The following is a 12,829-nucleotide window of genomic DNA, read 5'->3' as shown; positions in this document are numbered from 1 at the left end:
CACACACACACACACACACGCACACACACACATGCACGCACAATATGTGGCGAAGCCTTGGGTAAACTATACACAAGTAAAGATCATCTCTATTAGCCTTAGGGGTGCGGCAACATGATCACATTTGAGTTCAGATAATAACTGGACCAATGTTTTCCAGTTTTTCGCTTGTTACATGATAAGCATCATTAATCCAGCTAATAGTCATTTATTATACACCAATATTTAATTAATACTGACTGAAATGATAAAATAACTCAAGTTCTGGTTTTTGATTTTGGGGTTCATCCTGTTTTGTGCCTCCTAAGATTTTGTGTCATGCGGTCTGTTAAGTACAACAGTGGAATCTTTGCCACAGGAACCTTTTCAGTGTGTCACAAAGTATTTGTAGTACATGTTCACCTCTAATGAAAATGCTATTGTGGTTTTCCAGAAATATCACTGCTCTGCCCTCTAACTTGTTTTGAGCAGTTGAAACACTACACTGTGGGGAACTTCAGATTTGTTTGTTCAAACAGTACAGTTCCATCACATTTAATTAAAAGTTGGTGACACAGTGAAGATCACCAGTTTTAACAGCAACTTTCTACAGGCAATGTCTATCCACTTTTTTCCTCAGTCAAAGGACCTCAAAGCTAAATCTTTTAGGTTTCTCACTACTTATAGCTACCTTACATTGCAGGAACTTGGTGAAGGTGAAAGTTAACTTACTTGAACAGACTCCTTTCCTCCATTCTTCCTACATTCCTGTCCAAATTCAGCCAGTAAGCAATGAGTCCATGCTCAGCAGTTTTTTGTGGCTGATGAGAAGAACTTACTGTGGAATAGGTACTTTTTCTCCTCTGCAAGGTACTGCAGAGGCAGTTTGACTAGGCACAAAAGGTTATGGTGGCCTAAAAAGCCCGTTAGTTCCTGTGGTGGAAACCAACATTATGTTTCACTGGTTCACGGATTTATGTATGTGACTAATGAAACAGTTTTGTTTCATTCAGTAACATCTCTATTCAGTTATATTGCTGATTCATGTTTTTTGTGTCTAATTTGACCACTGGATGCTGTGGCTTTGCTTTTCAAACAAAAAAAGCTTCTTTCAGCTTTTCTAAAGCTAATAAAAACCCTTTCTTGTAACGTGTTTAAGTAGTCTTCAGGAATAGTTCTTCAGGTTTCTTGAAGGACAGAGCTTTTCATTTGATATTAGTCACAACCTTGATCCCAAACTGCTTCGGTAATGTTGATATCCAGGCTCTGGGGAGGCCAGTCCATGACTGGTAGTTTTCTGTTGTTTATTTTTCTATCCTGGTATGTTTCTACTCTGTTGGCAGTGTGTTTTGGATCACTGCCACGGTAAAAAAAAGAAAAGAAGAAATGTCAATTAGATGCTTTCCAGATGGTATTGTATGGTGGATCAAAATCTGGCAGGACTTTTATGTGTTCATAATTACATCAATTTTGACAAGATCCCCAACACCACTGGCTGAAATGCAGCCCCAAACCACGACAGAGCCTCTGTTGGGTTTTTCAAAAGGTTATAGACAGTCATTTTTCTACCTTTCTCCTGACCTCTTCCACACATACTGATGATAACACTGATGATTAGGGTGACTGATGATTAGTATAACTCCATAAGTGTTAACTGTTGATTTTCAGTCCAATTTGAAAAACCCAGCTTTGCCTTCTAAACTGACTCATTACTGTGCTAAATTCAATAATTGCATTACAGTTCATGTTGTTACTTGCACGACAAAGTCTCTTCAGTCATCGACACACTGCCAATAGAAAGAAAAAAAAATCAAGCACATTTTTCATCCTGTGGGTTTGCTACAATCAGCTTATTTCAGTTTGTGTGCTGGGTGGAGGAAAGTGGTGGAGTGATCTACAGTTTTTAAGAAGTGGCAATATGGACAGTACTTTTATTTTGATTGCATGAAAGGTCAAGAGTTTGATGGTGAAATTCAGACTGCATCCAGGACAGAAACAATTGCACTGTTCTGCTAACAAAACATCCCTCTTGGCAAGCAAAGCCAGCGTGCCAAAACAAAGTCAGCCAAGAACCCAGAATTACATTAAACTTGAGTGATGCCTATCCCAGTGCAGCAGCCAGAACCTGAAACCACAACAGATAACAAAGACCGTGATGAGTGATCACCTGTAGCTGCAGGTTTATAGTGTTAACTGGTTATGATATAATCTGTCAAGTCAATTTCTGCAGTAACGTATAACAAATATAGCAAGCAGTGTAAAATATTACTTTCCCCGGTGTGTTATGAGTTAATGTACTGTTTTACATTAATGAAAAGCAACAGCAGCTTTTGCTCCCTGTTTCCCTTCCTTCCGTGGGAAAGAAAACCTCCCTTTTAATACAAAGAAATCTCCAGTAGAACCAGGCTCAAGGAGGGGCAGTTATCTGCTGTGACTGTTCGAGGGTGATGGGAATGAGCTAAGATAAAAGACATGCGCTACTTGTCCTCTACTTGTCAACTTTCCTCAAATTTAATAATGACAAACTGCACACCATGCTGAGATATGCCAAGTTTTTTGGCTAATAGCTCTTTGGGAATCACGTTGTTGAAGCAGAAGTACAGTTTTATGCCTGTCAAACTGTGGTGTCCATGGTATTTATTTATTTTTTTTGTAGATTAAACTAACAAAATGGGAACAAATTATGTGTTTGCGAAAGGCTGCTAGCGTCAAAGTGACTAATGATACAATTTAAAATTGGTTCTTTGCCAAGTTGCTTATTATCTGTTGATACAACACTTGTCCATCCCTTGAGTTAGGTGCCTTTTTTATGTTTGAATGATTCATAGGTCTGTACTAAGCAACAAACAAAGAAAAACATTAGTCTGAACGTGAGTCAGCTATAAGAGAATGAGTGAAAAAGCAACCAATGTCCAAAGTAAAACAAAGATCAAGACTTTTGTGTAGTACTCTAGGTCACTTACAAAGCTTCGTATGTTAGCTTATAAATATCGCGTGTCATCACTTCAATAGAAAACGTCATCAGTAATGTTTGCCATAGTGTCAAGCCAATGTTATAAATAACTGAATCCTTTATCCTTTATAACTGCAGGCTGTATGGTTTTCACTTTGAAATCTAGTATTTCTTTAAATATAAAGTATGACAGCTGAACTGTCTCATTTTGCATATCACCATGCATTGAGGAGTATAGATAACACTGAGTTGTGCTACAGCCAGAATATGATCCAACCTTAGCTAAGTTCTTGCAGAGATGAATGCTTCATCAGAGTGTGTTAAAGCTGAATGGAGAGTTCGACAGAAAGGGACTGAGGATATCCAGCACCATGTTATAATCTTCTAAAGCCTTCATTACACTCAGGGCTTCCTTTCATAGTAATGTTGATGATGCCTTGACAAAAGAACAGCTTGTTTTTTGTCTATTTCCTTGTGAATGAATCTTCAGCAGCCACACAGTCACAAAGGCTAAAAAAGAAACTCTCTGCTTTTTTGTTTTTGTATAAATTTGAATACATACCTCTACTGTCACGATGCTCAACAGTCTCTTTGTGAGTGCCTTCACTTCCTGGGCACTTTAATGAATCGAGCCGTGAGAGTGGCTTGAGGCCCATGGTGGGATTTTTTTGAGAGGTCACTGTCTTCACAGTCCCCATTTATCCCAGAGAAGCACTTTGTGGAGATGAAGGGCATTATAAAACAGAGGAGGATGAGTGCCAGAGACCATCCTGGGGAACTTTGAGAGAAGCTGCTTTTCCCATCTGCGGGATATGTCTCCATTGGCTGGCAGGGATGTGCCCACCTGCGTGTGGAAAAGGCTGATGCTGCCTGTGATAGGGCCAAGGACAAGAGGTGGTAACGATGGTGGGAGATGAGCCAGTTTCTGTTTAGTCTCAAAGGATTTGTTCATAATTAGCCCAGCAACATTTAGAAGGCTTGCATCGCTGCCTTGCTCATCCCAGTGTATTTTGTTGTCTTTGTTATATCTTCTCACAGTTGAGGTTTTTGAAAATAGTTTGCCGTGCCAAACAGGATGTTAGCCATATAGAAGCATCTATGATTCATAACCAGCAGCCCACACATTTTACACCTATGGATTTAGCTTAGCATCACGGAGAAATCATTTAAGAAAGACAATTAAATAATTTTAATGTGTTCCCACAATGTCTTATGCTTGGGTAGCTGAACAATTTAAAAAATGACATTTTCTTAGAGGCATAGCCACAGGTTTATCTTCAACATTAACTTTATGTTGAAGATAAAAAAATGCAACACGCAGAGCTCTGAAGCAGCTCAATCCACTGCACAGACTATATGCACAGCCCAGCTGCTTGTGTCTAATCTACCTACATTAACTCATGTATGGATTGGGAAAAAAGTGTTGTAAATCTTGAGTTACTTTTTTGACATTAAAATTTTTTTTTAAGATGAACCATCCCTGGCATGTAATATGACAATATCAACTTATCTCCCTTCAGTCTCCAGACATCAAGACTGCAGACATCTAAAGGTGTAATATTTTGAAATTATACTCAAAAAACACCAACTAAATCCTTCAAGACCGGTAGATAAACTCTATTTTATCATTGCTGAAGCATCTGGGAAGGTCCTCAATAATTTCAGGTTATAACATCTGTCCCGCCACATATCGATGTTTAATACGTTTGGTGTGCAGTGTTTTATTAACTCTGTCTTTATTCTGTTTTCCCCCGCTCACAGAGCAAGTCGGGTAAAACAAAAAACAAAAACCAACCTTGCTTTGGTGTTAACTTCAAAAGACTTTTGTTTATCATGTGATATTATAGCTGAATATAATATCGGTTATTTTAGAAGTGAAAAGTTTAGCACATTCAGAGAACACATTGCAGCTCTCTAATTAGCACATCAGTATGTCATTCAAAGTGAAGGAAAACATTGTAATGACTGGAAAGCTGGTTCGAGTCAAGACCCACACAGTCAATAATGGTGCTAGCCTATTTGTGCCTCGATGCACTTCCCTTCATCTCGCCCGTCTTAGAGCTGTTGTTTTTTTTCCTACGTAGTATCACATAAATAAAAAATGAGCCTTTACGCAGAACCCGTGGCTGTTATTTAAAATTTAGCGCTGAAGATTGTGTGACAGGAGCACTGCACTTCAGTCTTAATAACAGTAAAAATTGCCAAACCTATCAAGCTGGTTCAGAAGTGCTAGAAGCTAGAAGTGATATATCAAAGCATTATTTTCTAAGAAGGCGATAAAGAGCAGATGTATTCCTGTTCTCAAGTGTGGCTCAAAAGGTTGCTCGTGTGGTGAGTATTGTTTTGCTGGTGGGAGGAAATAATAGGTGTATGTTTAATATGAAGATTTGCCTGTTCCTGAAATAGCTCATGCAAGCAATTCAACAAACAATCCTTTCTGCCTTTGCATCGCCAGCTATATGAGCTGTGATATCAAATTTTGATTACAGCCGGCTGGGATCCACAGACATAAATGCATGCACGACATGGTCTTATATAAAGTACACGTGAATAGGTCTAGCCCTTTGTTTTTGTGGGTTTGTGTGTTTGTATCTGTGGCTTAGTTCAGTTGTTTAAATATGGGTCTGTTTGTGGCCATATATACTTACATTTAGAATCTGAGGTGATAGTGACTTCCTGGAGTGTATTGCCAAATTCAAATCACATAGAACATTATTTGAGGTTCTTGTGCAGTGCCCTGTGCCCTTGTTCACACGAGCTGTTTGGTGAAATGTGGCACTGCATAAGCGTCTGAAAATTAGTTTACTTTTTGATAGTCCCTTTGGATCCTTTACACGCAAGTAGCTGGAGCTGTTTTGCAAAGAAGAATGGGCAAGAAATTCAGTTGCTAGATGTGCAAAGCTGGTAGAGACATACCCTAAAAGACTGGCAGATGTAATTACAGAATTACAGCAAAAGGTGGTTCTACAAAGTATTGCCTCAGGGGACCGAATAATTACACACACCCCACTTTTCAGTTATTTATTTGTAAAAAATGTTTGGAATCATGTATGATTTTCGTTCCACTTCTCACGTGTACACCACTTTTTATTGGTCTTTCACGTGAAATTCCAATAAAATTGATTCATGTTTGTGGCTGTAGTGTGACAAAATGTGGAAAAGTTCAAGGGGGCCAAATACCTTTGCAAGCCACTATGTATATATATATGTGTGTGTGTGTGTGTGTGTGTGTGTGTGTGTGTGTGTGTGTGTGTGTGTGTGTGTATAGCTCCAAGTGGAAAGAATAGCAAGCAGAAGAATGTTGATTCATCTGAATTGGAGTTTTCAGTTTTGAAGAAGGTTTGGAGAACTGCAGAGAGACTCTGCAGCTGAACACAAGGTTCACACTTGGTGTTGGGTTTGCCACAAGAGAAAAACAAACTAGACCGAAGTGAACGAACATTTTTAGTGTAAACTATGTGTCTGTTTGATGTTGCACAGTCAATTAAGTCACCACCGGTGTTCTGCTGTTTCAGCTGTCTCTTCACAGTAGAGCAGAACAACTTAGCCTTAGTGCTGCTCCCTCTCAGTGAGTGTTTTGATCAAAGTTTAAACTGCTGCATACATTAAAATGATGCTAAGCTGTTATTTTCATTAACAACCATTTTCTCATATATTTCAGTGCAACGATAAATTATCATATTCAAATGATAGATTGAACATTCAAAGAGCTCCATACAAACTGCTTTCCGATTCATTTACAGTTATATCACTTTTAGGTTTATTTTTCTTTTACCTTTGATGTGTTTTTGCATAGCCTACAAAAAACACAAGGACTTAGTGGAGCTCAGACTTAGTACCTTTATTGTTATTGTTGTTCTTTTTGTTTTTTAAAATGACATGTATCATTAATGTAGCAACAAATCAATTCTTATTAAATTAAATGAACTCTATAGTTTGCCCAAGAATTTAATTACCGTGTACTTTTTTAGCAGCTTGATTAAAAATATCAGTAATTAACATGTTTAATGATTTACACTGCATATTTATTTTTGCACTCAACCCTTTCCTATCAATTTCAGTATTTGAATTTAACTAATACAATTCAAATGCATTGTACTTAATTCAGCAGCAAAACCATATATGCACAAATTTAATCTGTGTCATCTGCTGTATCTACTACAAGACTCAGTTTGATCTTTGGGGCTTTCCATCCTGAAACATATTATAAGACATATTAGAAAGTCTCTTCCCATGTTCCAGCTGTTTCAGTTTTTTAATGCTTCCTCCAAATGTGGTCTAAACTACATGATGCATATTACTGACTGAACCAATATTGACATAGATATTCGGCATGTTGGCCATTGTCTAACTACATTCTTAGATTCCTTTACTTTGGCGACTAACTTTCTTCTTGAAATAGAAACACTTTTTTACAGCCCCCCCCCCCCCCCCCCCCCTTTTTTTATTTGTTTATTTATTTTTTACACACAACGCTACTCAGAACATGTGGTCATGGTTTATTTTTCATGCAATATATTTGATGGAAACTGCTCAGGGAGGGGGCTGTGGTAGACAAAAATTTGCGGAATTAAATGTTTTTTTAATTAACATGAAAAGCAGTCATTCTGTTATATTTTTACATTGAATACTGATGGTGCTCTTTTGGACGTTAATGTTTGAAATATAAGTTACATGACCAACTGGGATAGATAACTGATACATTGTAACTATTCAGTGGACTTACAATACTTAAAATATCTATGTAACTGAATTGCTAGGCCAAAAGAACATAAATAATGACCCTAAAAAAATCTTATACAATCACTAGTCAACAATTTTTTGTATGATAATTTTTCTTTATTATGTACAAATTTAAAAATCAGAGAAAGGAAGACTTAATTTGAAACATTAGCCCTACATTAGAAATCGTAGCAGGATTGTTTTTCTACATCACACAGTTCAGAAGAAAACTGCACCCAGTTTTAGAGTCCATCTTACAAGGCCAGATCAAAACGTGGAATGGGATGATGTGACATGAAGAAACATCACTTTCTCCAGTACACAATTTCAGAACATTATGATATGTAGATATGTTAGTTTTATCATTCAGCCAAATGTTGGCCTTTGGATGTCGCCACAATCAGATTTATTCAAATTTTTAACAATGTAGCGCACCAGTAGAGAAAAGGTTTATATCTGTTCAACCGTTGCAACTTCTACTCACAGTACTTTCAATATCCTATTCTGAAAGAAAATATTACTTGGGGGGGCTTTTTTTAAATTTTTTTTTAGTGTTTATTGAAATAGTACAATGAAGAGATGTCACGCAAGCCAAGAGAGAGAGAGAGCTGGGAATATACATAGTAAAAGGCTTCAGGGAGGATTCAAACTCAGGCTCTGCAATAGCCTTAGGGTATATGCTTTACCTGGTCAATGCGGGAAGCGATAACAGCAGCTCACTTGTGGGATGTATGTCTATATGTGTATATGTAACTTTACCTTTAAGCATTATTAGGTTTCCTACTACTTTGAAGGACAATTTCAAGGTCAGATATAATAAAAGAATTAATATTTGACAATTGCATTTCGCACTTGATAAAGTTCCAGGTCATTTGAGCATAATTTTATCAAAACTGGACGAAAAGTTTAATAATAATAATAATCATCTGAAAAGGAGCACATATCCCCATTTGGGCCATGTTTGCCAAAATTTAAGGGTCGAAATGTATTTCAGTCATTTCAAGTTGCAATTAATCAAATATAATTACCAAAACTTACCAAATATATCACGATAACTGAATACAACCAACAATTTTAAGCATCATTTTCACCTTTAGTCACCCAAAAGTTGTAAAGTTTTACAACATTTAAATAATAATTCAAGGTAATGACATCAGTCAACATAAACATGCCAATGAAATAAATGTTGATTACCAAACAGCTTTCTCTTGACATATAAAGACCTACAGCCTTTTAATAAAAATATTAGTTTATGTATAAATTGGTAGTCATGAAAGCACTTCCTGTGCAGTGTAATAGAGCGTTTTCTCTGTTTTTTCCTGTTAAAGAGATTCTGGCTGGACTAATGAGCCTCCTTAACAACAGAACCAAAACAACCCTTAACTATTTAATGTGCTTCCATAATAACTATGATATATTAAAAATAACCTGTAATTCTAATGAGGTCTGTAAACTAATTATGCAAATAATATTGCAGTTATGTAATAATAAACCCGTCCTCAAAAAATAAATGGGCACAGCTCATGTTACTTCTACATCTGGAGAGAGTTTCAATTTAAAGATCGCTCATGATTGGTGGAAAATACCCACCCCTCCCCCAGTTGTAGTTGTGACTGCTGTGTAAATATGCTTTGTGAATGTACAATTTTAATTATGATCAGAACTATGTGTAATTTTGGGAATACCTTTGGGCATTTCCTCCCCTTTTTTTCTGCAGTTGATCCAAACAACCTATATTGGTTTGGTTCATCACTAGAGATCTGATTATGGTTGCTTCATATATGATAATATTTCACCTTTCTTCATTATGCACAAACTTAAAAATAAAAAAAGTTCTATATAGAGAAGACTTAATATGAGTTTGACTGAAGTTAAAAGCCTGAGTTATAAGTTTGTAAAATAAGGACCCAGGTCTTAACTAAATAAAATAAATGAGTGTCAGTGAAAGTGAAAGTGTACAGTCCTCCAAAGCTATGTGACTTAATCACAAAATAAAATACAAGTCTAGAGTTTTTGGTGTCTCTTCCTCTGAGCCGGTGCGGTGGGTGTTTCTATCCAACTGAGAGAACAAGTGGGAAATACCACATGAGGATGAACAGACGGTTACTGTCACACACTCCAGTGCCGTCCTGAAAGGTGCGCTGTCAAGCTTCTCCAAGAATCTATTGATGAAGGCCAACTGCCTGTCTAAAAAAACCCTGCAAGAGGAAACTACCTTATTATCATGCAAGTGTGACTGACTGGCTCATTGTGATTGCTGACATGTTAGCTTGCATAAATGGTGTATATATCCCAGGCAGCATAACCTTAATCAGTGGATTTAATCAGGCATACCTATGTCTCAACAACAGACATATCTCAGTGTAAATAACTGCATGAGACCACACTAGATCACTGGAAAGAATACTACTGGGTACAGTTTCAATGCCAAAATACATCATATTTACTCTATTTCTCCCCTCAGGAGGTTGTGGTGTATTTTATGCTGCTTCTTAGCTTTTGGGTATTTTAGCTTAACAAGTTTAAGCAGATGGCAACTTGCAGATAGGGATTAGTGTGATTTTTTTAGTCTTAACAGCCTACTGTGGATTGCATTCACAACAACAACTAGTCTCACGTCTGTGTTTTGACCTGATATACATGAGGCACTTTGTTAGTTACACCATGCTAGCACCATATCGATCCCCTTTAGCCAAAAAACTGTTTTAATTCTTTGTGACATACAGTTACCAAGGTGTTGGAAATGTTACTCAGACACTTTGGTCCATATTTTCATGATGACATTACACAGTTACTGCAAATTTGTTGGCTGCACATCCATGATGTGAATCTTGAGTTCCACCATTTCCCAAAGCTGCTCTATTGGACTGAGATCTGGTGACTGTGGAGGCCGTGTGAATACATTCACTGCCATGTTTATGAAACTAGTTTGATTTGAACTTTGTTGGAAGGCATGTTTTCCTGCGGAGCAGCCATCAGAAGATGGGAGCACTGTTGTCATAAAATGGTTGTTATTGGTCATCAACAATGCTACTGCTAAAGTATCCTCCACACCATAATACCATCCCCACAATGGAGAATCCATACTTTAATGTTGTTTATCTCAACTTCGTGCTTTTGACTTGATTTTTTTCTGGCTCTTGGTTTAAATTTAAGCAGGTTGTCTTTAACATGCCTAAATGCAATGAATTGCTACCGTGTGATTAGCTGATTTGATATGTGCACTATCGAGCAGACAAAGAGGTGTACCTAATAAAAAAAGCTGGTAAATTAAATTAATGATGGTTAGCACTGTTGCCTCACAGCAAGAAGCTCCTGAGTTCTATTCCACCATCAGGCCAGGGTTTTTCTGTGTGGAGTTTGCATGTTTTCCCCGTGTTTGCATAGGTTCTCTCTGGGTTCTCCGGCTTTCTCCCACAATCCAAAGACATGCTGTCAATGGGGTTAGGTTAATTGGAAACACTAAATTACCCATATGTGGGAATAAATGCGAGTGCGAATGGTTGTCTCTGTCTATGTTAGCCCTGTGACAGACTGGCGACCTCTCCAGGGTGTACCCTGCCTCTCGCCCTAAGACAGCTGGGATAAGACAGCTTATCCTGAAAAGGATAAGCGGATTGATGGATGGATGTTTTTATATATAGCACCAAATAATAATAAATTACAAATAATAACTTACATCTCAAGGTTAACAAAATATTACTGAGTAACATGATCTGGGAACATGCTACATGCAGAACACTGTATACTTGGTGTGTATGCAGGATAATACATATGATTTATATCATTACAGAAAGGACTAATAGCTCTGTTTAGGATTTTGTGAGCTGGAATGAGAGACCTGGGAGACAAAATGGTACTTTAATTTGGCTTGGAGTTAGTGTAGTAGGTTCCAATTACATACACGGGGATGCCATTGTTTGGAAAGCCTCCAGGCAAACAGTGGTGCTTGAGGGAGGAGGCGGTCACATTGAAGCCCATGGGTATTCACTAATCACCACTGTGTCTCATAGGGGATTCCTGGAAAATGACAAGTTTTTACTGCCTTGCTGCCATGGCACTGTAATACTGTGTGGGAAAATAATTGCCATGAGTTTATGGTATGACTACGACACAGTCGTTTTCTGCAGGCTTGTGTTCAACAAGGATGCCACGCTGAGTTGTCAGTCAAAGATTATCATCTAGCCCTGGTGAACTCAGCAGCACCAGCAATCAGCTCCAGGAGGAAATTAATGTATTATCTGGGTTACATGGGTATCATAAGTCCCAGCAAAATCTTCCCCCAATAACTTGACAGAATGGCTCAAGTGGAGAAAACAGAAAAATCCCACTGATAAAACTCATATCTGTCTGCCATTGTTGCTGTTGTTATCTGCACTATTGTTGAATCGATTTGTGGCACTGGCTGCTGGTGATGTGGATCTCTGACACAATAAGCAGTCTGAGATAGAGAAACACTGAATTGTTGCTGTTTCCACAGCCAGTCTCCACCGCTGAGCTGAATCAGACTATCAGACAGATAGCTGATCTGCACTTAATGGCTCCACTTAAACTACAAACAGAATATACAAGTCAAAAAGTAGAATAGCTTAAAAATATATAAACAAATGAATAAATACTTAATGCAGGACTTATAAGTAAATTAATTAATTTCTACACTTTATTATACAATTTACAGCAAAAACAATGACTCTGCACTCTTCATTATTATTTTGGAACCCATATTTTTGTAATTAAGAATTGATAAAACATCTATGTGTAATGCAAGACAGGTTAAAAAGTACAATTAAAGTAATAGGTATATTTAATAAATTTAAACAAATATGACTGTATGTTTAAAAAATCTTGTTCAACTTTGTAGTGTTGGGAGCACATCAGTGTACGGCTCAAGCCTTTTTCTGAAATTCCAGCAAATAATCACTTGGTTTGTCTGACATACAAAATACAGTGGAGGCACTGTCATGGTGAGGGTCTGCAGTGTCGCTAGTGGTGTTGGGGATCTTGTCAAAATTGATGGACATGAACACAGCAAAGTACCATCAGATTTTGATCCATCATGCAATGTGTCTTTGTGGTAGCATCTTCATTTTCAGCATGAAAATGATCCCAAACACTCTGCCAATGAATTCAATTCAATTCAATTTTATTTATACAGCGCCAAATCACAACAACAGT

The 12,829-nt window shown here is 37.5% G+C and overlaps 1 protein-coding gene across 1 annotated transcript in view; it reads left to right on the top strand.

Annotated features, from left to right (window-relative positions):
* The window catches only part of grm2b (glutamate receptor, metabotropic 2b), a 23,181-nt gene that overhangs the window by 1,702 nt on the left and 8,650 nt on the right, over nucleotides 1-12,829 (top strand). The window lies entirely within an intron of this gene.

This window comes from Pundamilia nyererei, unplaced genomic scaffold (assembly GCF_000239375.1).
Source record: "Pundamilia nyererei isolate P.nyererei 1_Seehausen unplaced genomic scaffold, PunNye1.0 scaffold00012, whole genome shotgun sequence".
Lineage (NCBI taxonomy): Eukaryota > Metazoa > Chordata > Actinopteri > Cichliformes > Cichlidae > Pundamilia > Pundamilia nyererei.
This window is presented reverse-complemented; position numbering and strand designations above follow the sequence as displayed.